This window comes from Schistocerca americana, chromosome X (assembly GCF_021461395.2).
Source record: "Schistocerca americana isolate TAMUIC-IGC-003095 chromosome X, iqSchAmer2.1, whole genome shotgun sequence".
Lineage (NCBI taxonomy): Eukaryota > Metazoa > Arthropoda > Insecta > Orthoptera > Acrididae > Schistocerca > Schistocerca americana.
In genome coordinates this window covers 393,240,364-393,266,322 of record NC_060130.1, presented here as the reverse complement: position 1 = coordinate 393,266,322, position 25,959 = coordinate 393,240,364, and the positions used below count along the sequence as shown (strand labels likewise).

The 25,959-nt window shown below is 42.9% G+C and overlaps 1 protein-coding gene across 1 annotated transcript in view; it reads right to left on the bottom strand.

Annotated features, from left to right (window-relative positions):
* LOC124556041 overlaps positions 1–25,466 on the bottom strand; it is a 484,814-nt gene extending 459,348 nt beyond the window's left edge. Inside the window, exon 1 of the mRNA XM_047130076.1 lies at positions 25,442–25,466. The gene's annotated coding sequence lies outside the window, so the exon portion shown is untranslated. The remainder of the gene's footprint in view (positions 1–25,441) is intronic.
* Between the last annotated feature and the right edge of the window lie 493 nt (positions 25,467–25,959).

Genomic DNA, 25,959 nt, shown 5'->3' with positions numbered 1-25,959 from the left:
TGTGTGTGATGTCCTTAGGTTAGTTAGGTTTAAGTAGTTCTTAGTTCTAGGGGACTGATGACCACAGATGTTAAGTCCCATAGTGCTCAGAGCCATTTGAACCATTAAACAGTAACTGTCCTATAACACTTCACTGGGTCACACAGAAAATTACTTTTACAGGTGTCGCTTTTGTTCCATGAAGAGCGACGTGTTGAGTTCTGTCTGTAAGGAAGTCTTGAATCCAGTCAAAAATCTGGTCCGATTCTCGGTAAGCTCGTATTTTTTAAATCATTAAACAGCAGTGCGGGACGGTGTCAAAGGCCTTCCTGAAGTCAAGGGATTAACCTGGGCATCACTGTCTGCAGCACTATGGAGCTCATGGAGAAACAGAACGAGATGAGTTTCACAACACCTCTGTTTGTGGATTCCGTATTAACTTTTATAGAAAGGATTTTCGCTCTCCAAAAACGTCATAATTCTTGAACATGAAACATGATCCACAATTCTACAACAGATTGACGTAAACGATGTAGGCCTATAATTATGTGCAACTGTCCTATACTTTTGTACATATACTTTTATGCCTTCGTTAGTGCATTGTACAATAAGGTACGTAAACGCTGTGCGATGTGTTTGTCTTCCTATTTTGATCAAACCGACTTATAAACGTAATAAGTTATTTCTAATGAAGAAGATGCTTGAAAATTATTGATGAAATTTCATATTTCCTATAAACAATATCGTCACCTCAGTAATGAGACACTAACTCCACTCAAGACCAACGGAATGAGAGATGGCTGCTGTCGTACAGGGTATAGATACTTCGGGATGTCAAGTGACTGGCCGTCGAGCACACGATGGTCAAACCGAGGCATGTGTGAGCCTCTGATTGTAGACGCCCGACACACTGCTGCCGAGATCGCGGAGGCGTGTCAAGGTTTTTAGGAATGTGCTTCGATAAGGGGAAATCCGTCACCGCTAGAATCGACTACTGTCGGCGGCAATTTCTTGGTTGCGGCAGGGTCATTTAAGTGGAGTTGGTAATAGATAGATCTAGAAACTCATAAAATCACAATAACCTACGGATGACTACTCTAACGAGACGTTTTACATTATGGGAAGAAAACTTGAAAAGCAGAACGGTAAGACATAGTAGAAGCTGATTATCGGTTAATGTAAGAGCAGCCGTTCCATATCTAAATCATACGGCGCTCATGAATAATTATTCATTCGAAAGTGGAAATTGCGAAAGTTTGTCGCAAATATACTGATAGTATATGATATCTATAGTGTTTAATCAATCATTTCAGGACACATATTAACCGTAACATCATGTGCACCACCACGGATTCACATACCAATTACACTTTAGTTATACGTGAAAATACATAAATTGCTTTATTTAACGTGACCAGTTTCAGTGACACATTGCACCCTCTTGTGCATCAATGGGACAACAACATTAGTCATCCAAGAAACACCGTATATACATAAAAAATGTTGAAGTGAATGCTACCAAATACTCTTTCCTTAATAAACAATATGGTACCTCAAATCACTGAAGCATATCATCAGTTAGGCTGAGAAAATTATACTCGTGATTTGTTCCATCGAGTAATAAAATTAAAATTAACTAAATTTCAGACGGATGTTACCTAACAGGAGTAGCTAGTCATTGAGCAAATTAACGTTCGAGAGAGACGCGCGGAGTAGCGCCGCGGTCTGTGGCGCTATACCACGGTTCGCGCGGCCTTCCCCCGTCGGAGGTTCGAGTCCTCCCTCGGGCATGGGTGTGTGTTGTCCTTAGCGTAAGTTAGTTTCAATTAGATTAAGTAGTGTGTAAGCCTAGGGACCGACGACCTCAGCAGTTTGGTCCCATAGGAACTTGCCACAAATTTCCAAAAAACCTTCGAGAGAATGCACTAACAGTAATTGTGAATTCAAAATGGCCGCAAAACAGGACTCTTGCTTATTGATAGTAGAAATTGTATATATTGAACACATTAGTGAACCAATTCCAACAGGAACAAAGTATCTCATCATTTATATACGCACTGACTGTCTACCAGGTTCCACTATTTGTGTTCAATGTAAGTAAAATGTGAGAAAATGGTTCTTAAGTAACAACAAGCATGAAAAAATAGCCCCAACAACACAGTATATAAAATTCTTAAAGACTTCCCTCCAGCCTATAAAAAAACCTCACATCGTCTCTGCTCACCTCTGAAGTGAAGTTTACAGTCACCGAAAAATAGGATCACGAAACAAGATCCCTCTATAAAACCCTTCTAAATCCGTCTTTCAGACCTGACCAATACAGCGCGCTGCAAGATACGGATATCGCATGAGGCAGGTAAATTCGAATCCAACCTTAAGCTGTGTGTTGCCTCACTAAACACGGTATCATGCTCACACACACTAACATGTTCCACCTGTTGATGCAGCTACAAGAGACCTGCAGCCCTCGCAGTAACGTCAACCGGAGCGTTCTGAGGAGGAAGGACACGACGGCCAACGACATAAATTGGAGCAAGTATTATGTGCCGACACTACCCATGAAGGCACCATCAGCCATGTACTTATACAGTGATCAGCCAAAACATTATGACCACTGCCCACCGCGACGTTGATGCCGCCTGGTTGCGTTGCGGGCGCGTGACACGGTAACAAAAGTATGTAAGCGGATTAGAGGCGCACGTCGTAGCCGCGCGGTCAATGGCGCCTTGTCATGGTCCGTGGAGCTCCCCCCGTCGGAAGTTCGAGTCCTCCCTCGGGCATGGGTGTGTACAAATGGTGCAAATGGCTCTGAGCGCTATGGAACTTAACTTCTGAGGTCATCAGTCCCCGAGAACTTAGCACTACTTATACCTAACTAACCTAAGGACACCACGCACATCCATGCCCGAGGCAGGATTCGAACCTGCGACCGCAGCGGTCGCACGGTTCCAAACTGTAGCGCCTAGAACCGCACGGCCACCGCATGGGTGTGTGTGTGTGTGTTGTCCATAGCGTAAGTTAGTTTAAGTTAGATTAAGTAGTGTGTAGGCTTAGGGACCGATGACCTCAGCACTTTGGTCCCATAAGACCTCACCACAAATTTCCAAATTTTTTTAAGCGGAATAGACATTGACGGGGGATCAGCATAGCGGTATGGGATACATATGAGGAAATTCATTGAGATAAGCGACTTTGAAAAAGGCAGATTATTATTACGCAGGGGCTATGAACAAGTATCTCGAAAACGGTGAAACTGAACGAATGTTCAAGTGCTATTGTCGTGAGCGTCTACGAAAAGAAGCAAAAGGACAGTGAAACTAGCACTAGGCGCTAATTGGTTGGATGTCCACTACTCTTCACAGAACATGAGTTTCGGAGGCTTGTCTGGTCTTTAACGTAGCGTAGATGGTGATCTGTCGCATCCCTGCTGAAAGAGCACAGTGCTGGTGCACAACAAGTGTTTCGGAGCACAAAGTTCATCGTACATTGTTGAACATGGAGCTCCTCAGCAGACCACCCCTATGAGTTCGCATGTCGGCCCAGCGACATCGACAGTTACGATTGCAGTGGGCACGGGACCGTAGGGATTCGACAATCGACTAACGGAAAAATATCGGCTTTTCAGGTGAATAACATTTTTGCTACACTAGGTCACTGGTCTTTTCCACAAACGCCGTCATTGAGGTGAACGATGGCTTGAAACGTACAGCGCGCCACGGACGCAGTCTGGTGGGCGCAATATTATGCTACGGGAGACATCCCCCTGCGCTTGCACGGGAGCTGTGGTAGTAATCGAAGACAAGCTGACATCTGCGAAACACCTGAATCCCTTCATGCTTCATGTCTTCCTCGACGGCGATGTCATCTGTCAGCAATATGATTGTCCGTGTCTCGGAATCGGAACCTTGCTATAGTGATCTGAGGAGCATTATAGTGACCTCACGTTGATGTCTCTGCGACCAAATTCGTCTGATGTAACTCGTATGGAACCCATCTGGGTCGCTATCGGGTGCCATCACCGCGTACGCAAATCAGCGGCCCGTTATCTCCGTGAATTACATGACCTGCACGTAGACATCTAACGCCACATACCTCCACAAACCTACCAACTAACCGTCGGATCCCTGACATGCAGAATCAGTTATGTATTTCGTACCAAAGACGGACAAACACGCTATTAAGCAGGTGGTCATAATGTATTGGCCCATCAGTTTAAGCTACAATGCTAACTTATATGCATCCTCTGACGAAGGGCCTTTCATCTTATTTGTTGAAAGTAGAAACAGAAACATAGGTAGAATCCACCCTATGGTGCTAGACAAACTTGTTGTTGTGGTCTTCAGTCCTGAGACTGGTTTGATGCAGCTCTCCACGCTACTCTATCCTGTGCAAGCTTCTTCATCTCGAAGTACCTACTGCAGACTACATCCCTCTGTATCTGCTTAGTGTATTCATCTCTTGGTCTCCCTCTATGATTTTTACCCTCCACGCTGCCCTCCAATACTAAATTGGTGATCCCTTGATGCCTCAGAACATGTACTACCAACCGATCCCTTCTTCTAGTCAAGTTGTGCCACAAACTCCTCTTCTCAACAATCCTATTCAATACCTCCTCATTAGTTATGTGATCTACCCATCTAATCTTCAGCATTCTTCTGGAGCACCACACTTCGAAAGCTTCTATTCTCTTCTTGTCTAAACTATTTATCGTTCACGTTTCACTTCCATACATCGCTACACTCCATACAAATACTTTCAGAAACGACTTCCTGACGCTTAAATCTATACTCGATGTTAACAAATTTCTCTTCTTCAGAAACGCTTTCCTTGCCATTGCCAGTCTACATTTTATATCCTCCCTACTTCGACCATCATCAGTTATTTTGCTCCCCAAATAGCAAAACTCCTTTACTTCTTTAAGTGTCTCATTTCCTAATCTAATTCCCTCAGCATCACCCGACTTAATTCAACTACATTCCATTATCCTCGTTTTGCTTTTGTTGATGTTCATCTTATATCCTCCTTTCAAGACACTGTCCATTCCGTTCAACTGCTCTTCCAAGTCCGTTGCTGTCTCTGACAGAATTACAATGTCATCGGCGAACCTCAAAGTTTTTATTTCTTCTCCATGGATTTTAATACCTACTCCGAATTTTTCTTTTTTGCTTTACTGTTTGCTCAATATACAGATTGAACAACATCGGGGAGAGGCTACAACCTTGTCTCACTCCCTTCCCAACCACTGCTTCCCTTTAAAGTCCCTCGACTCTTATAACTGCCATCTGGTTTCTGTACAAATTGTAAATAACCTTTCGCTCCCTGTATTTTACCCCTGCCACCTTCAGAATTTGAAAGAGAGGATTCCAGTCAACATTGTCAAAAGCTTTCTCTAAGTCTACAAATGCTAGAAACGTAGGTTTGCCTTTTCTTAATCTAGCTTCTAAAATAAGTCGTAGGGTCAGTATTGCCTCACGCGTTCCCATATTTCTACGGAATCGAAACTGATCTTCCCCCAGGTCGGCTTCTACCAGTTTTTCCACTCGTCTGTAAGGAATTCGCGTTAGTATTTTGCAGCTGTGACTTATTAAACTGATAGTTCGGTAATTTTCAGATCTGTCAACACCTGCTTTCCTTGGGATTGGAATTATTATATTCTTCTTGAAGTCTGACGGCATTTCACCTGTCTCATACATTTTGCTCACCAGATGGTAGAGTTTTATCAGGACTGGCTCTCCCAAGGCTGTCAGTAGTTCTAATGGAATGTTGTCAACTCCCGGGGCCTTGTTTCGGCTTAGGTCTTTCAGTGCTCTATCAAACTCTTCACGCAGTATCATATCTCCCATTTCATCTTCATCCACGTCCTCTTCCATTTCTATAACATTGCCCTCAAGTACATCACCCTTGTATAGACCCTCTATATACTCCTTCCACATTTCTGATTTCCCTTCTTTGCTTAGAACTGGGTTTCCATCTGAGCTCTTGATACTCATACAAGTCGTTCTCTGTTCTCCAAAGGTCTCTTTAATTTTCCTGTAGGCAGTATCTATCTTACCTCTAGTGAAATAAGCCTCTACATCCTTACATTTGTCCTCTAGCCATCCCTGCTTAGCCATTTTGCACTTCCTGTCGATCTCATTTTTGAGACGTTTGTATTCCTGTTTGCCTGCTTCATTTACTGCATTTTTATATTTTCTCCTTTCGTCAATTAAATTCAATATTTCTTCTCACACCCAAGGATTTCTACCAGCCCTCGTGTTTTTACCTGCTCGATCCTCTGCTGCCTTCACTACTTCATCCCTCAAAGCTACCCATTCTTCTTCTACTGTATTTCTTTCCCCCATTCTTATCAATCGTTCCCTAATGCTCTCCCTGAAACCCTGTACAACCTCTGGTTCTTTCAGTTTATCCAGGTCCCATCTCCTTAAATTCCCACCTTTTTGCAGTTTCTTCAGTTTTAATCTACAGTTCATAACCAATAGATTGTGGTCAGAGTCCACATCTGCCCCTGGAAATGTTTTACAATTTAAAACCTGGTTCCTAAATCTCTGTCTTACCATTATATAATCTATCTGAAACCTGTCAGTATCTCCAGGCTCCTTCCATGTATACAACCTTCTTTTATGATTCTTGAACCAAGTGTTAGCTATGACTAAGTTATGCTCTGTGCAAAATTCCACCAGGCGGCTTCCTCTTGTATTTCTTTCTCCCAATCCATATTCACCCACTACGTTTCCTTCTCTCCCTTTTCCTACTACCGAATCCCAGTCACCCATGACTATTAAATTTTCGTCTCCCTTCACTATTTGAATAATTTCTTTTATCTCCTCATACACTTCTTCAATTTCTTCGTAGACAAACTTATTAGACGCGAATGTGAGTCATTGCTCGACATTACTGTGACAGAGGAAACAGTTCAAATGGCTCTGAGCACTATGGGACTTAACATCTATGGTCATCACTCCCCTAGAACTTAGAACTACTTAAACCTAACTAATCTAAGGACAGCACACAACACCCAGTCATCACGAGGCAGAGAAAATACCTGACCCCGCCGGGAATCGAACCCAGGAACCCGGGCGTGGGAAGCGAGAGCAAACAGTGTCAAGATTGAGACTGCGTCGGGGTTAACTGGAAATGCCTTGGTTCAACATTACTTCTTAGACAAAGCAAATTTGGAGGCCTATATTCAGAAGTTGTTTACTGCTAAACAAGCAATCATCATTAATGCTGAAACCTCCCTTACGGACGACGGACTGCTAACGGAAATGACGTGTTGGTGCGATGTTATTGCCATCGGGTGATTTAGTAAAATTATAAACCTGAAAGGTAACTAAGCCGTCACCAATTCGTGTTGCGACATTTAGATCACATTGTCACCCACAGCTTGTTTATATTCATGGAGTTCGCTGTCCAGTGGACGTGTATGTGCTATAACTGTTCGCGCTTTTGGCATGGCAGCAAACAGTGCAGAGGTAACACAAGATATGCGTGCTGCGCAGGCCCAGGCAGAAGTTATTCCTGTGGGAGGATCAATCAAACAAGCTGTATTCATTGTGTCGGTGGTCTTTGACCAGTCCAATGTATCTCAAACACAAGGAAATTAACAAAGTTATGACTCTCAATAATAATCTCAATAATATTACCTTCCCACAAGCAAATGGTTCAAATGGCTCTGAGCACTATGGGACTTAACTGCTGAGGTCATCAGTCCCCTAGAACTTAGAACTACTTTAACCTAACTAACCTAAAGACACCACACACATCCATGCCCGAGGCAGGATTCCCACAAGCAGCAGTGTGTTTGAAAAGAGGCCTTTTGCAAATGCAGTTACTTCTCCCAAAAACATTATGAGACAGGGTACAGAATTCCTGCACCTTCCGTCTCAACATCGGCTCGGTGAAAATTATCAACCGTGCCATCTATTGTCCGCAACAACCAACCCATGCCATGATGACAATGTCGTCAGGAGCAGTGGCTCCCGTGGACTCGCCGCCGATACACCGCCCCTTCCTCTAATACAGCATGCTCAACTAGACCACCAACAACTCGTAAATTCTATGGAACATAGGAGGTGACACCAAAGCGCTGTTCTCCGGGACCAACTGTACTAACCAGAACTCTGCCTTGCTCTTATCCAATGTTTCCCAACCCCCTCCCACTATAATATCACAGTCTCAGTCAACTGAGTGATGTTGGGAACTACCGTGTTAACAACACTTTAAGAATCGTACCAACATGCTAATAATGGACCCACTCCAGTACTACAAACAGATCCCATCCCGATGTCAATCCAAAATATGTTGACCCCACTCCTTGCACCCCAAAATGCCTATAAAATCACCCAATGGAACGCAGTATCGTTCAAGGCAAACAAAGAAAACTTTCTACATTTTCTGCTAGAAGTTAACGTAGATACTTGTGCTATCATTGAAACATGGTTTAAACTGAAAGTCGTTAGGGACGATAAATATGAGGGCTATAGCAGGGCAGCGTTGCTGGTAAAACAAGATGTCCACTTCTCCGTTGTCAGCACTGGCAGTGAGTAAGAGACATTGAAATGGTGGGTATCCGACTGCGGATCACGGACCTCCATCTGAATTTGGTCTCAACATACAAAGCACCTAACGAAACACTTTGCAGACGACAGTTAACAAGAGCAATTGACTCCTTCGGGAAACCTTTCCTACTACTAGACGACTGTAACGGCCATCACACGGTGTCGGGCCGCAGAAATGCTAACGCAAAGGGAAAAATACTAGTGGATGTACTACATTCGAAAAACCTTACAGTACTAAATTATCACTCGCCAACATGAATAGTCGGAACAAATCAAGTGCCTACAGCAGTAGACTTGAGCATAGCATCCCCTGCACCGTCTACCGGAGCGACATGGCAAGTGAAACCAGATACTTTAGGTTCGGATCACTTACCAATCCAAATCATAATAAGCGCACAATATAGTAGACTGTCAACACGCAATCAGCCGGAAACGGAACACAAACAAAGCCAATTGGAGTCGATATGAAACACTACTGGAATAAAAACTGGAGTCGATCGTCAAAACAGAGGATTCCAGAAGAGTTTATGGGGCGTGGTATCGCTTTTCAGTGAAGCAGCGGAATTCTCAGTATCTCAAAACGGACATAAGCGGACTTCGCACAGACTATCACCCAGTTGGTGGGATTCACAATGTGACGCAACCCTGAAGGGAAAATGGGAAGCATTACGGTAATACAAAACCGTATGTAATGATACCAACTTTATTGCTCTTAAGAAAACTTAAGCAACAGCCAAGGAAATATTGAATTACAAGAATAGAAAATGGTGGAAAAATTTCTGCACTGCAATTTTCAAAGAAACAAAACTAGCCAGGATTTGAAATGTAATAAGGAACATAAAAAGCGGTATGACAGTAGACATGCACACACCTGTATCATATGTTACATTTTCGAATTGTTTAATCTTTTCAGTATACTGTGGATGTAAAATTTGTTTTATGTCGGAAACTCTCCTTTGTTAAGCCTATGAAACTTCGTACTAGTGTACTTAAACTAATGTCCATTCTGAATTCTCGAAACATTCTGTAGTATAACATTTCCAGTGATGCCATTGCTTTGTGGACACATTCTGAAAGCCAATAAATTTTAAAAAAAGATAGGGACAGGCATCATTTGTGTGCTGATGCAATATATTCCCTTGATGACATGTGAAGTTGGTTTTAGTTATGTATCCCACACATTATATTGACGATGAACTTAGTGACGTGGACTGCATCGCGTGAACAAAAGTTGCAGAATATCCTTAGAAAAATATTTTTATAGAGATAAGGGCTGGCCAATTGTATATTTTCAACTGACTACTTAATTCTGTTTAAGAACTTCTGTACAGTGTAGAAGAAGCTGTCAAGTAGAAAAAAGAATAAATTTTGTATTTGAAAATAGTGTTGCACAGGGTTAGACATTTTATTTCTGTGGCCAGTCTGTTAAAGAGTTTTATAGCTCTGTATTTTAAACCTTCTATGGCTAAATGAGCCTCTGGTAGTGCAGATCACCCTTCGTCCAAGCACTCTACTTTTGAACATTTCTGTTATTCTCAAACTACGCTGGATTGCTGATAACCAATCTCATCAGTAGAAAATTTACTGTGACGTTGTTAATATTCCCAACTGATAAAAAAGATACAAACAATATTTACTTGTGTGAACCACACATTTAGTTCTCATTACTGTCTTTTTGCATGAGTGAGGGGTTACTCATAATATCATCCGATATGACATTGATGAAATTCGGTCTCCAACGTTTATCCAGTACACACATAAGAAAAATAAAATGATGTGGAGGGGCACATATAAACCCAATGACATCAGATATAGGCCCAAGTGCGTGTAATTAATTTGATATCTACCCACGAAGCCAATATATTAAGGTGTCTACTGTGCTGGCATTCGCTGGCGCCGCACACCATGCAGCATAGAGGTTATGAGAGTATCGATGGAGGCCAACGACAGACTAGCTGGAAACAAGCCGCCAACGCCCTCTCGGCCGCCAGTATTTAGGATCGTCACCGCGTACCGGAGGGTCAGTTAGTTCGAGCCTGTTACGCCGAGTAAGTTCAGTTAGTTCGAGTCTGTACGCTGTGTGAGTTCCAACGTGTCACCAAGACGGAGCTGCAGTCACAACCTCTAGCTTAGAATCAGACAGCATATAGCAAACAGAATAGTGTTCATCGCGGACTTTGTACTTCAACAGCATTGAGGCTAAAGTGGACCAGAGGAGAGAGCTTGTACTACAGCAGATGGAAGGTTAAGTTAAGTTGCTTTTGTTTATGTTAGTAAATAACCCAGTTAATAATTGCGTGCAGTTTGTGTTATAGATAGGGGATACCGGCCACCAAACAACTCCATCTCCTTGCTCCTATGGTACAGCTCTACAGCGACAAGGAGACGACGTAAAAGATAACGACAACGAGGATTCAACACCTGCGATCAGCGACGCCAAGTAAAATTGTGAACAAATCCATAAACTAAAAAATAAGGAGTGGCTACGTCTGCAATGCTGGTCAGGTGAGTTAGTTACAAATAAGTGTTGTATCCGAACTGACCTTTCCTTCGGTTTACTCAATCAATAAAAATTTACGTAAATCTGTTTTGAATGAAACGATAAATACATAGGAAGAGATAATCTGCGTTTCAAAGCCATTGAGGCATACATTATTTGGAGTTTGAACAATGTGTCAGTCTTCGAAAAGACGCTACCAGTAGATCGAAGTCAATTCTTTCAGGCTCATTAAGACTATGAAGTATTGCTTATTCTTTCTAGATTGTTTATTATTTTACCTTATACAAAGGGAAGAAATACAGCACCGTTAAATTTCAAAAAGAGCAGACATTAAAGATAATTTTATAAGCAAATTGCTTAAAAAACCTTGTATATTATTCTCATTTTCCAGTGACGCCATACTTACGTACTGAATCGTCACATTCTTATTGCTATCGTGACCCGCACGCAACAAAACGATTACATGAGTTATCTCAACATAAGATTACAGGTGGTGCTAAAGGCAGTAGTCAAGGCCGCTAGTACGCTGTTCTAGAAGTTTGCTGGTCACGCGTGGCGTGCAATACATTCACCTGACACCCCTCTCAGCTGAATTTACATTTACATAGCTTCTCCGCAATCCACTATCTGCTCTACAAGTCGAGAGCACAACACACACGTCACTGACAATATATACTGCAGTAGTCTATGGACTCTTTCGAGGGTTCGTGGCAGTCAGAGTCATTACCACGCATCTTATTTCTTTTATATATTTGTTACTGTCCTGAACATACTCTTCCCGTGCGTTTATCTCTGTTCGTTTTCTACTTTCCCTACGTCTTGTCGTTATTATTTCTGCATGAAGTAGGTGAGAAGGTTAAAGTAAAGATCCCTTGACGAAATTCGATTTATTGCAGGCGTATCTACACCTCCCCACATACGCCTCAAATTGAAGAGTCTCCAACGTCTCCAAAGCAATCTTGCGTTTATTAACTACATTTTCAACAAAAGCACCATACCCTTTTTCTTTTTCTTAGCACACTCTAGATAACCTCCCTCAGTCTGGTTGAGTAAAGCGTCATATACTAATGCGAAATTGATTTACAGATCCCATTCCATCCCTATAACGACGGCGACGTATCTTGACACAAACTCCACGATCCATTACCGCTCAACCGCAGATAAAAGATAAAAGAGATTGGTGGAAACTATATCAAAGAGGGACACATCTGTGTAGCTGGCATCCAAATATATTAAATAGGACTAAGGTCAGGTGCCTTGGGCCTACACAAGCACTTCCATATCATAGATTTACCCACAAACGTCTGCCACGATACGTGAACGATGAGGGTGTTGCATTTTCATGCTGTAGGCGCACGAAACGATGTACACCATTAACCAGCAGGTGCCTGTATCGTACGCTGTTGAGAGACGATCGAGGTCTCCATGTACACTACTGGTCATTAAAATTGCTACACAAAGAAGAAACGCAGATGATAAACGGGTATTCATTGGGCAAATATATTATACTAGAACTGACATGTGATTACATTTTCATGCAATTTGGATGCATAGATCCTGAGAAATCAGTACCCAGAACAACCACCTCTGGCCGTAATAACGGCCTTGATACGCCTAGGCATTGAGTCAAACAGAGCTTGGATGGCGTGTACAGATACAGCTGCCCATGCAACTTCAACACGATACCGCAGTTCATCAAGAGTAGTGACTGGCGTATTGTAACGAGCCAGTTGCTCGGCCACCATTGACCAGACGTTTTCAATTGGTGAGAGATCTGGAGAATGTGCTGGCCAGCGCAGCACTCGAACATTTTCTGTATCCAGAAAGGCCCGTACAGGACCTGCAACATGCGGTCGTGCATTATGCTGCTGAAATGTAGGGTTTCGCAGGGATCGAATGAAGGGCAGAGCCACGGGTCGTAAAACATCTGAAATGTAACGTCCACTGTTCAAAGTGCCGTCAATGCGAACAAGAGGTGACCGAGACGTGTAACCAATGGCACCCCATAATGGCACGCTGGATGATACGCTAGTATGGCGATGACGAATACACGCTTCCAATGTGCGTTCACCGCGATGTAGCTAAACACAGATGCGACCATCATGATGATCTAAAAAGAACCTGGATTCATCAAAAAAAAAATAACGTTTTGCAATTCGTGCACCCAGGTTCTTCGTTGAGTACACCATCGTAGGCGCTGCTGTCTGTGATGCAGCGTCAAGGGTAACCGCACCCATGGTCTCCGAGCTGATAATCCATGCTGCTGCAAACGTCGTCGAACTGTTCGTGCAGATGGTTGTTGTCTTGCGAACGTCCCCATCTGTTGACTCAGGGATCGAGACGTGGCTGCACGATCCATTACAGCCATGCGGATAAGATGCCTGTCATCTCGACTGCTAGTGATACGAGGCCGTTGGGATCCAGAACGGCGTTTCGTACTACCCTCCTGAACCCACCAATTCCATATTCTGCTAACAGTCATTGGATCTCGGCCAACGCGAGCAACAATGTCGCAATACGATGAACCGCAATCGCGATAGGCTACAATCCGACCTTTATGAAACACGGAAACGTGATGGTACGCATTTCTCCTCCTTACACGAGGCATCGCAACAACGTTTCACCAAGCAACGCCAGTCAACTGCTGTTTGTGTATGAGAAATCGGTTGGAAACTTTCCTCATGTCAGCACGTTGTAGGTGTCGCCACCGGCGCCAACCTTGTGTGAATGCTCTGAAAAGCTAATCATTTGCACATCACATCATCTTCTTCCTGTCGGTTAAATTTCGCGTCTGTAGCACGTCATCCTCGTGGTGTAGCAATTTTAATGGCCAGTAGTGTAAACATCGTTCACACGAGAATACCTCCGTCAACTTCCTGGACGCTGCTTGTTGGAAAGTACGTCGCTTGCTTTGGTTGTATCTTCCCAGTCCACGCGACAGTCTTCCATACTTCGAGCGTCCAGTGACGGGGCTGAACTAACGTACAGTGAGGAAAGGTCCTGTACCAATCATCTAGCAGCCATAAAAAGTGTTCGTCTTGCCCATTCTACGTTCCACGGTTATCCAGAGGATCAGTCGAGACTTTGACTACATCCCAGTCAAGTGACACGCCAGTTATTCCTTTCGCCGTTTGACAGGAACGCTCTCTCACCGACCAGAACAAAAGTTTTAGAATTCATATGCTCGTGAGTATGTTATGCCGAAGAGAAACTTTTCAGAAGTAGAAATAGAAATGTATGCCGTCTCGAATACAACAAAGAACTTTTGCTCTTGATCAGTAGATAATATGCTGCGTCACACAGCATGTGAAGGTTGCTGTGTGTGGTCGGGTTACTCCTGTAACCGAAATTTCAGATCTGAAGATGGTTATAGAGGAACCGAAACCGGTCATGTGAATAAACATTCTTGCAATCAAAACGGATTATAAATGACATTACTGAAAATAGGTTTTATTTCTCCTTTCTTAGAGTCTAGGTTCTTCAAGTACTACACTGCAGTGTTCTACAAAACTTACGGACGAGCTAGATAAAGTAGCGTTAGATATTAAATGCCCGGTGGGTATGAATGAAGTGTGGAATCATGTTGCCAGATGTCTCCCTGTTGTGTACGGGATGTTGGACGTCACACAGTGTGAGGTCAGCGTGACTACAGCGCCAAATGGGGAACAGATAATATGTCTCAGTCAGAGTTTAGCTACGATGCATTGTGGTGGGGTTCTTCATTACAACATCTGGATGATTTCACACAAGGAAGGATCAGCGGAATACTGGAGAAAAGACAAAGTGTGGCAAATGTAACGCAGGAGTTTGGTGTTTGCTCACAGCATTGTTCACACACACGAAGTAAGTTCCGAAATACAGACACTGCTGCCCGAAGGAAGAAAGACAGCCGACCACGGTCAACTACAGCAGCAGATGACCACTGCATTGTGCAACACGCAGGAAGGGACCCACGTCAAAGAGCGGGTGCAATTACAATCACATTTAACAGGACTGCGAGGCACGCAGCCTCAAGCTACACACTAGTACATCGACTACATAGGCTAGCCTCCTTGCCCGACGGCCTTGTGTTCCGTTGACACCCGCACAGCGGCGGCACAGTTTGCGATGGTGACGAGGGCACAGGGAGTGGACAAACGACGAGTGGGATCGCGTGCTCTTCTCGGATGAGAGCAGATTCTGTTTGTGTAATGATTCTGGACGTACACTCATGGGGTGACAGGTGAGAACACGTAATGCATGCAGGAACATTGTCGAACATGATAGTTTGTATGGTTGCGGTATTATTATGTGGGAAGTCTGTTAAAGGTATCTGAATTTCAAGCATTCTGTGTAACATTTTGGTGACTACGTAAGGTTTTGTTTCGAACTTTTCAGTGACTTTTGTGGCCATTTGAGATGTCTTAAACTATTTTTTAGTATACAAACACACAAAAAACTAGTATAACAACTTCTCCTTATTGTCAATAAAAATTATGTTGCACATGAAAAATACTGTCGCGAAAATATTGTCACTTGTACCGGTATGTCACTGAAATACTTAACATATCTCAGGTACGTCAGCATTCCTTTAACACAATCACATTCAACAAAACGACGAGATTATTTTGGGAATTTTATGGCTGGCTCTGAGCACTATGGGACTCAACTGCTGTGGTCATAAGTCCCCTAGAACTTAGAACTACTTAAACCTAACTAACCTAAGGACAGCACACAACACCCAGCCATCACGAGGCAGAGAAAATCCCTGACCCCGCCGGGAATCGAACCCGGGAACCCGGGCGTGGGAAGCGAGAACGCTACCGCACGACCACGAGATGCGGGCCGGGAAATTTATGTATGACAGATTTGTGTAAAGATATTTGCTTTATGTCGATGCTTTAATGGTATATTTCCTTTTCTATCCAGATGCATCACCTTCCGATGAAAACGAAGATCATAGCAAGCCAGAAAAAAACCCTAACAATAAAAAAATCCATAACACAGTTGAAAAGTCTCCCCTCATGAATAAACTCAAGAAAACATTGTTTCAAAAAAGAGAAAAAGGAACGTGGAGTCATGTAAAGTGAATAAAAGAAAACGCTTAAGAAATCTGGGACAAGACTATACATCTACAACAGGAAAAATTATGCATACTAGAGTCATACAGCCATTTCAACATTTTCCCAGAAGAGAAGATTTTCCATGAAGAGTTTTGGGAAATTGGTTCTTGGCAACAACAAACGTCCTTCATAGTAAAATGTGTTTCAATTGCCAAACCAAAACGTCAGAAACAAACTGTAAGAAGTCAAAAACACAAAGTACTGTCATTATCCTGGATGGTAAATGAGAGTGTAAGGAGTTCTTCCTGAAGACATTAACTATAAGCAATCGCCGGTTTACCACAGCTGCATTATAGAAACCAAGAGTGGAACATTATAGAAACCAAGAGTGGAACACCTATCCCCAGTTGATCAACGTGGTAAACACGCTCCTGGAAATAAAGTACCAGAAGATAGCCTCACTACCGTAAGGAACCACATAAAAAAATCTTTCCTCGTTACACAAGTCACTATTCTCGTAAACATAATCCTCACAGGAAATACCTGTCGCCAGAGTTATCTGTCTCAAAAATTTATATGCTTTATACTAAAAAGCGTGAGGAAGAAAACGTTTTGCCAGTGAAGGCCTCCATTTACCGCAAAGTGTTCAATTCAGAATTTTATCTATCATTTTATAAGCTAAGAAGTGACACCTGCAATACTTGTGACCGACTATAAAATTTAATCAAAGCAGAGGTAGATACCAGTAAAATTAGCAATCTAAATCTGGAGAAAGAGTTTCACCTAAGGTAAGTTGAACAATCAAGAGCCGCTAAGAAAGGAGATATACGGAAGTCAAAAGAGGCGCTCAACACGTGTACTTATTTTAGACCTTGAAAAAACATTGCCAACTCCAACGCTAACAACCAACGTTATTTACTACGAGAGACAGCTTTGGACATTTAATCTAGCAATACATGACTGCAGAACAGATCATGCTTTCATGTAAATGTGGTCTGAAAATACTGCCTCACGTTAACCTTCAGAAATTGGTTCTAGCTTACTGGAGTATGTAACCTCATTGCCATCTGATTTTTAATCATGTTATTGCCTACAGTGATAGTTGCGGTGAGCAAAACAGAAATCAAATAATCGCCCGATTTTGGCTCTATATTGTTGCTCATACTTCTATTGAAATTGTTGATCATAAGTTCGTCGTACCTGGACATAGTTACCTTGAAAATGATGCTGATTTTTCTCACACTGAAAGGAAGAAATAGCAAACCTAGTTTATATTTGTGCCACAGGATTGGATGAAGTTTGCAGAAAATCCCAGGGTCACATTTCATATGAAAGAAATGGAGCATGATGATTTCCTATCTACAGAACCAATTGCAAAACTTCTCTTCAACAGAAAAATAGACACTGAGAAGCAAAAGGTTAACTGGTTGACACTGAGGTGGATGCAATACAGAAAATCTGAACCAAAAGCTTTCTTCATCAAGGAGACATTGAATGAAGACATACAATTTCGAAAAGTAAATCTTGCACGGCCATGTAGGTCTGGGACAATACCTGAACAACTTACACTATTTCGACATGGTCCAGTATATTTAAAGCAAGCAAAAATTGATGACTTGACGTCGTTGTTACAGTTTATTCCTCAAGTGCACCACAACTTCCATAAGAGTCTTAACACCGATTCAGAGCTCACCAGAAAACCAACCAGGACGTCGTGGTCACCCTTGTGGTCGTCCTCGTAATCGTGGCAGAGGTCAGCATCATCTTTCACACGTTCCACAGTACACTGCACAGCCAGGTGATGAAGAATGCTACCCTGACGACTGTGGTAGTGATGAAGCGAATGAAAGTGAGTGAGAGGAAAGAGTTTATTCTCTAAAGGCATAGTGTTACAAGTGACATTTTATGAAGACATTTTCAAACCATAATGGTACAAGTGAACTTTATGGATATTTTAAACTATGACGCCTTACACCAAGGATCTTGAGATACTTATATATGTCCCTCAAATGTAAAACTTTGCATAAATCTCATTTTGTATAACCTGAGACTTTATAAAAACTCTGAAATGCTTACGGTCGTTTTTGTCACGATAAACTCTGTGCTATTTTGTAGGGAGCACATTGTGCTCATGTGGGAGCGATCTAGATACTTGTAAAACAATAAACTGGTAGTCAAGATCGCAGGAATTCTTTTTATTCCATGATTACCGGTTTCGGCGAAACTAAAGCCGCCATCATCGGATCCTGTATGCATCCATGGATGGCAGCTTTAGTTTCACCGAAACCGATAACCATGGAATAAAACGAATTCCTGCAATCTTGACTACCAGTTTACTGTCTTACAAACTCTGTGCTAGTTACACCATTATGATTTTCAGCGATTCAATTGTGCCTATACAAGCATTGTACTCCGTCGTGAGATCTGCCACAGATCGCCGCATGTCCCGGTTTACAGATTGGCAAACCTCCAATCTCCACGTTCTGTGATGAACCATGGACGTCAAAAATTTCTACATCTGCATCTACATCTACATCCATACTCCGCAAGCCACCTGACGGTGCGTGGCGGAGGGTACCTTGAGTACCTCTATCGGTTCTCCCTTCTATTCCAGTCTCGTATCGTTCGTGGCAAGAAAGATTGTCGGAATGCCTCTGTGTGGGCTCTAATCTCTCTGATTTGATCCTCATGGTATCTTTGCGAGATATATGTAGGGGGGAGCAATATACTGGCTGACTCCTCGGTGAAGGTATGTTCTCGAAACTTCCACAGAAGCCCGTACAGAGCTACTGAGCGTCTCTCTTGCAGAGTCTTCCACTGGAGTTTATCTATCATCTCCGTAACGCTTTCACGATTACTAAATGATCCTGTAACGAAGCGCGCTGCTCTCCGTTGCATCTGCTCTATCTCTTCTATCAACCCTATCAGGTACGGATCCCACACCAGTGAGCAGTATTCAAGCAGTGGGTGAATAAGTGTACTGTAACCTACTTCCTTTCTTTTCGGACTGCATTTCCTTAGGATTCTTCCAATGAATCTCAGTCTGGCATCTGCTTTACCGACGATTAATTTTATACGTTCATTCCATTTTAAATCACTACTAATGCCTACTCCCAGATAATTTATGGAATTAACTGCTTCCAGCTGCTGACCTGCTATATTGTAGCTAAATGTAAAGGATCTTTCTACCCATGTATTCGCAGCCCATTACACTTGTCTACATTGAGATTCAATTGCCATTCCCTGCACCATGCGTCAATTCGTTGCAGATCCTCCTGTATTTCAGTACAATTTTCCAATGTTACAACCTCTCGATATACTACAACATCATCCGCAAAAAGCCTCAATGAGCTTCCGATGTTATCCACAGTGTCATTTATATATATTGTGAATAGCAACGGTCCTACGACACTCCCATGCGACGCACCTGAAATCACTCTTACTTCGGAAGACTTCTCTCCAGTGAGAATGACATGCTGCGTTGTCGCCTACTCGTGGTTTCACTGTCCTTCAGTCACTTGCCGTATATGTTTACGAAAGTATCATGCGAACTACCGACCAGCTTCTCCGTTTCCGAGATTGTAGTTCCCAGGAAGCAGAGCATAACAACCTGTCCGTTATAAAAGTTCCTTATGTCAGTGGATTTTCTCATCTGCGACACGGACCGTCGCAAGGATGATACCTCATTCGTCTCTGCTCCGCATTTAGACCTTCTGAACCTTGTACGTGGCCGCAACGCCAGCGAACGGTGTTCATCTGTATGGTGGGCTGTGGTCAAATATTTCGGCTCGTCAGCGTATCTTACCCAAGTATTCATAGATAAATCGAGTAGTCTGAAGTTTACATCATTTCTGCTAATTCTAAGGACTTCACTATAGTAGAGATACGACACAACTAGTTACTGGACTAGTTTTGATTTTGGTTTAGGTGGAAATATTTTTTCAAGTTTTTGAATTGAATGTAAGCAAAAGGGAGAGTTCCTGTATTCTGTGAAAGTCTGTTATGCCCAACTGAGTTGTCCATGTATTGTTGGGGGAGATCATTTACTATTTGACACTTCTTTCTATTTTAGACACAATCACATTTATGATATGATAAAAATCATTACCGGTTTCAGCATATATTGAACATTTTCAGATTCTACAACATAAAAAGAAAAAAAGAACATTGAAATTTCAAAAGATGTGTAACATTTGGTATTTCTGTTTATATTTAACATAAATCAAAAATCAAAAATAAATGGCCATACGACATAGGAGAACAAAAAAAATTTAGGGATTTTATGTTTGTAACGTAGGTTTTTATTTTCATGTTTTATTTTCTGAAGAAGACCTTTGTATGATTGGAAACGACTTTGATTATTATCACATTATAAATGTGATTGTGTCTAAAACGAAAAGAGTGTACGAACGTCATTCTTATTCATAGACAGAATGTCGTTTTCATCCAAGTTCGTTAATTGTATTAACTGGATAACAGTGTGGTATCGAGGAGTATGGAGGAAACGGCTGCAGGAAAGTGTCATTCCGTCAGATCAGGTTTCGTGATTATATGTTAATCTTGTGGTCTAGGTGTACTGTTTCTTATCATTTTTCAGAATAAACGCTAATGGTTTCCTCGTCTCTTGTTTAGCATAAATGTATGCGAAGGCCTGCGGAGCGGCCATGTCTTTGTGCGGCCAAGTGATGGTCAGCCGGAAACGGGTGTCCGGCAGTCCCTTGCTAGCTGCGCCCGCAGCGGCCGTGGCACCGACTCGCAGGAACAAAGGCTCCTATCAGATTGTCGTCAGCTCACTACAGTTACCTCGTAGACACGCTTTCTAGGCTTCTGAAACCACCCGCGGGTCCGCAGCAACTGCCTAAGATATTTCAAACACGTTCATTTCTGTTTCGTAGTGACAATTTTTTAGACGGCGATAGAAGCGCAGGAGTGTTTTACAGTGTCGCAGTTCACCTCGTGCTTACTCGCTAGAGTAATTTAGATTTTGCGTCGTTTCTCTTAAGCACTTTATGTGCAAGGCGAGGTCTTCCCTTCAAAATGACGACTACAGCTACAATATCTCAATCCTGTCAAACTGTGTCTCCATAATATCACAGTCGATGAGATGTTAAAAGCTTGAAACAGACAAAAATACAATTTAAAAGGAAATGAAATTAAAATTCTTGTCTTTCTCCATAGACTTTTGTGGAGCAATTAATGTAACAAATTCTGAGCAGTGGTTCTCTTGCTATGGCGTTTGGAAACTAGAAGTTTAATTATTGGCACCTGTATACATTTTGTCGTGAATAATGAACAATTCGAGTAGATACTTTCACATTTATAATGGCAGATAACAGGAATAATTACACTGAATTTAGAGGCCTATATTTTTTCTGTGTCCTTGGCCATTTCGAGCTTGTGCTCCGCGTGTAATGATCTCGTCCTCAATTTAATGGTAAGCACTAACAATTCTTCTTTTCGCTGTATCCGTTCAAACAAAAATGGTTACATTTGCAAACAATCAAATTTAATAGCCACTTATGCATAGGAGATGACTATGAAAACCAAAAGCAAAGATTTTGAACAATGGAATGCTGTCACAGACGGAGTCAGTTTTGGAGCTGGCTTTGATTTTCCTTGGAACATTAAACCTGTGGTAACTGCACATTAATTGTAGGCAGAGAACAGTCTCACTAAGCCATACTGCCTGTGATAATAGAGAGAACTGCAACGTTTTCGTACGCCTGCCTTGCTTCAAACACACTGTTTTACAACAAAAGACAAATTTCTATCGAATTCCTGCCACTGTGACGTAAAAAAACTTTCAGTAATGATTTTTGTGTAAATTTCTGTCCTTTCAGCGATCCATCACAAGCAATTAAGCTTCTGTCAGCTTGGGGCAATTCTAGGTTACCTTGTTCGTCAGACGATCCTGCCAGCACAATCCGTGCTGTCGATTTTAGAGCATTACGACTTCTTCAGCGTTTGCCAAGATAGTCTACTCTAAATCCTTAATTCAACTTTAATTGTGGAAATTCAGCTCCTCGCTCTAAAAGCTAAAGAAAAAATGTTGGAGACCTGTCTCTGTGTTTAGCTTGCTACTTGTATCTTCATATTGTCCAGAGGCGTCCGTCCTATTTACTGAGCAGTCAGTACGTCTGAAGGCCATGCAGCGGGTCCTGGTTCGATTCCCAGCGGGGTTGGAGATTTTTCCCGCTCGAGGACTGGGTGATGTGTCGTCGTCGTCATCATTTCATCATCATCGACACGCAAGTCGCATAATGTGGGGTTAACTACCAAGATTCTACTCAGCGCCGGCCGAAGTGGCCGTGCGGTTAAAGGCGCTGCAGTCTGGAACCGCAAGACCGCTACGGTCGCAGGTTCGAATCCTGCCTCGGGCATGGATGTTTGTGATGTCCTTAGGTTAGTTAGGTTTAACTAGTTCTAAGTTCTAGGGGACTAATGACCTCAGCAGTTGAGTCCCATAGTGCTCAGAGCCATTTGAACCATTCTACTCAGCTGTCGAACTTCTCCAAGTGGGGACTCCGGGCCTTCAGTGCCATACAATCATTTCATTTCATCGTCAGGAGGCCGTGACAATAAAATCGGATAAATTAGCACGTTCGTCTGCAAAACGGGACTTTGATGTCCAGTCGACGAAGTCACAAATGGCGAAGCGCAAGCTCATATTGTACGACGATAGGAAAGATCTCCATTCGAAAGGAACCATATAGAACTTCGTCATAAGTGATTTCGAAACTCTTGGAAAACGTAAATCCGACTTCCTCTAGAAAATGAGTTCGCTGTCTCAATCACTCCACACTTTTTATTGCATACAGTGCGTGTTTCACCCGCAATTTATTGGAATTTTGAAAATTTAAATTTCCGGGCCGAAGATTTTCTAAGGTATCTCTTGTTCTTTCCAAATCTTTTGGATAAGCGGCCGCATGGAGTGGCCGCGCGTTTAGAGGCGCCATGTCACTGACTGCGCGGTCCCTCCCGCCGGAGGTTCGAGTCCTCCCTCGGGCATGGGCGTGTGTGTGTTGTTCTTAGTATAAGTTACTTTAAGTAGTGTGTAAGTCTAGGGACCGATGACCTAAGCAGTTTGGTCTCTTAGAAATTCACACACATTTGAACATTTGGAAAAAACACGTGCAACAAATACGTCTTGCCATTTACTGCTATATTACGAGAACAGTGCGTCAGAGCTCGACAGTTTTAGGGATGCGCACTTGGAATGTACTGCTTGACGGTTTGTAAGAAGAGGAAGGTTAGTTATCAAAACAAAGAAGATAAAAAAATGAATAGACAGTGACGTGACAGGCTGGAGAAGTTTAACGGAACGTCACTCAGAGGTGAATTCCTATGATGGCAGTTGATACCGACCTTCAGTACAAAACAGTTTGTGCTTGAGGCGGTTAGCAGCAGAGGCATCGGCAGAGCGAATGCTGAGAGGCGGACGGCGCACGCCGGAACTGAGCCCCGTGTTCCGTTATCCCAGCCACCGGGCGTGCGCGCTTCGTCGCTACTCCCTCACCACGATCGGCTTGCTGCTTTTTATTTACTGTAAAACTCCATTCACGGTGAACCACGGAGGGGTCGGGCTCTGTTGGTTTGGTCCTAATATCGTCGTCTATCGGATATTTGAGAGTTGCTCGATCAAACATTTTCGAAGATGGCGCTCGTTGGCTTCGCGGCATACAATCGCTTAAACCTTGAGAACGGCAGCTGATTATTTTTCAGAATAAGTTAGTTGTGAAAGGCTGCTGCACTAGGGCCGTTCCCCCTTCGTAATCGAGACAATAACCGAAGTATTTATGAAATTTGTTTAGACTAGACATGGAACTGTTTTTGTTGCACTTAGTCCTAATTTTCTGTAAATACTGCCCTTTACTGACAAAGCATTTAACATTTTAGCTCATCTAAATAGGGTCAGTGCTGCTTTGTTACGCTGACGTGATTTAAGTAATGGAAAATTTCGGATTGATGGTATTGCTCTCACTGATTCGTGTTCCCGCTTCTTCCTCTACACGTCTTTATTTCGTGAGACCGACAATAATTACTTAACGTCCTGAGTTATGGGTTCCAGTTCTAGAAAGTAAATAGTGTGGTATACATATTTCAGCGAGTTAGTCATTGAATGGTAGAAATTCCATCCTGTTACGTTTCTTAAATTCACATTATGGAGTGCGAAATACCTCACCGTCTATTTTTTTGAAATCACGATATCTTGATCTTCAAAGTTTTTCTAATCCTGCACAAACTGACGCCTCTTCAGTGATAGATATTTTTAGGGAGTTTGGGAGAACGATGAAGAAAAACTGATCGATCTTCCCTCTTATAGAGTTTGGCTTGAAGCTGTGCATTGAACAGTAGTCTAGTTCCAAATGTCTGGAAAAGCTTTTAGCGGTATATTTCTGTCGCTCCAAGGTCTACCAGTGAATGTATCAATACAAGAGCACCATTGCATCTGAGAAAAACGAAAATATAGAGCAAATAGAAGCTCGTGTCTTCACCGAAATGTCAGTGTGGTCAAAATAGAAGCGAGATCTCAATAATGGTACTGTGTCAGGAAAATCAAGGCAAGCCATCAGAGACACTCGTGTTTGTTTACAAACGTTTTGTGTTGCTTCTGTAGATACTGACGTCCACACGAGACAGACGCGCATCTGGCACATTCGTCCATAGACTGGAGGAAAGATATGGCGCAGCAGTTTATTTCCTCCAAGAAGTGAACTGGGATATTGCATATTATTGCCCTCACTTACTAATTGTAAAATGTAAATTTCCACGGCCGGAAATATCGCAGTTAATAAAATATTCCGGGTATTATACTGTGGTCGGATAGATTTAAAACCCTACATTTCGTCACAATCTCAGGAGATTTTCAAGGGGGATCGCAGCTTCTTTGAATGTCCGATTCACACCCTGCTGAATCGGACATTCAAGAAGCTATGATCCCCTTGAAAATGTCCTCAGATGGTGCCGAAACGTTGGATTTTAAGGGGAAATCCATGCGACCACGGCATAACAGCCCGGAATATTTTATTAATTTTGAGATAAGGAACTAGTTTTGTGTCGCGTCGATTGTGACAGAGTACTGACATTGAGGACAACAGCAGCATTTCAGTAGCAGTGACGTAATACACGAAATCAGAATGATACCAGATATCTTCGAAGACGTTCCTTTGCCAGTTGTCTGAAGAGCTCTATCGCAGTTCTCGTAGCAACACTGGGTGTTTTGCAGACGAGGAGAAATGCGGCGAATCACGGAAGCTAAGGCTAAACCTGTGTTCGTACTATCAGAGTAAGTGAGGTGGTGCTGGTGAGCGGGGATGCACGTGGTGCGCAGAGGTGCAGAGCAGGGAGCAGGGAGCACTCACCGAGCGCGGCGCGACGCGGCGGTCTGGCGGCGGCGGAGTGAAAGCCAGGCGGCGCGCATCAGAAGTAGAGGCCGCCCCCGCACGCATGCGTCCGGCCCGCCGCCACCAGACCGTGCCAGCGCGCTCTCCTACTCCCGCCCCTCTCCACAGCAGCTGCTGCTGCTTATTCTGTTGTTTCGCGCGTTGTTTGTACGCTGTCGTGCCACATTGCGCTAGCTTTCTGTTGGTACGCAGCAACTAGGTGATTTAGACGGGCTAACTACACTGATTCCCACGGCTGATAAATGGTACGTGAGAGCATATTCACGTATGAAACACAGCGATTGAGAGGACCCCAAAAATGGCCGTTTGGTTTAAGATTTGCGAACATATGGGAGCTTGGGCAGTTCAAGAAAATAAACAGTGGGCACAATATTGGACATCACTGCCGCCTTTGACAACGTTTGGCGGCCTGCGATTTTCGCCTGTCTGAGAGATCTCCAAACCCTGAAATACCCTTGTATTACGCTACTGGACAT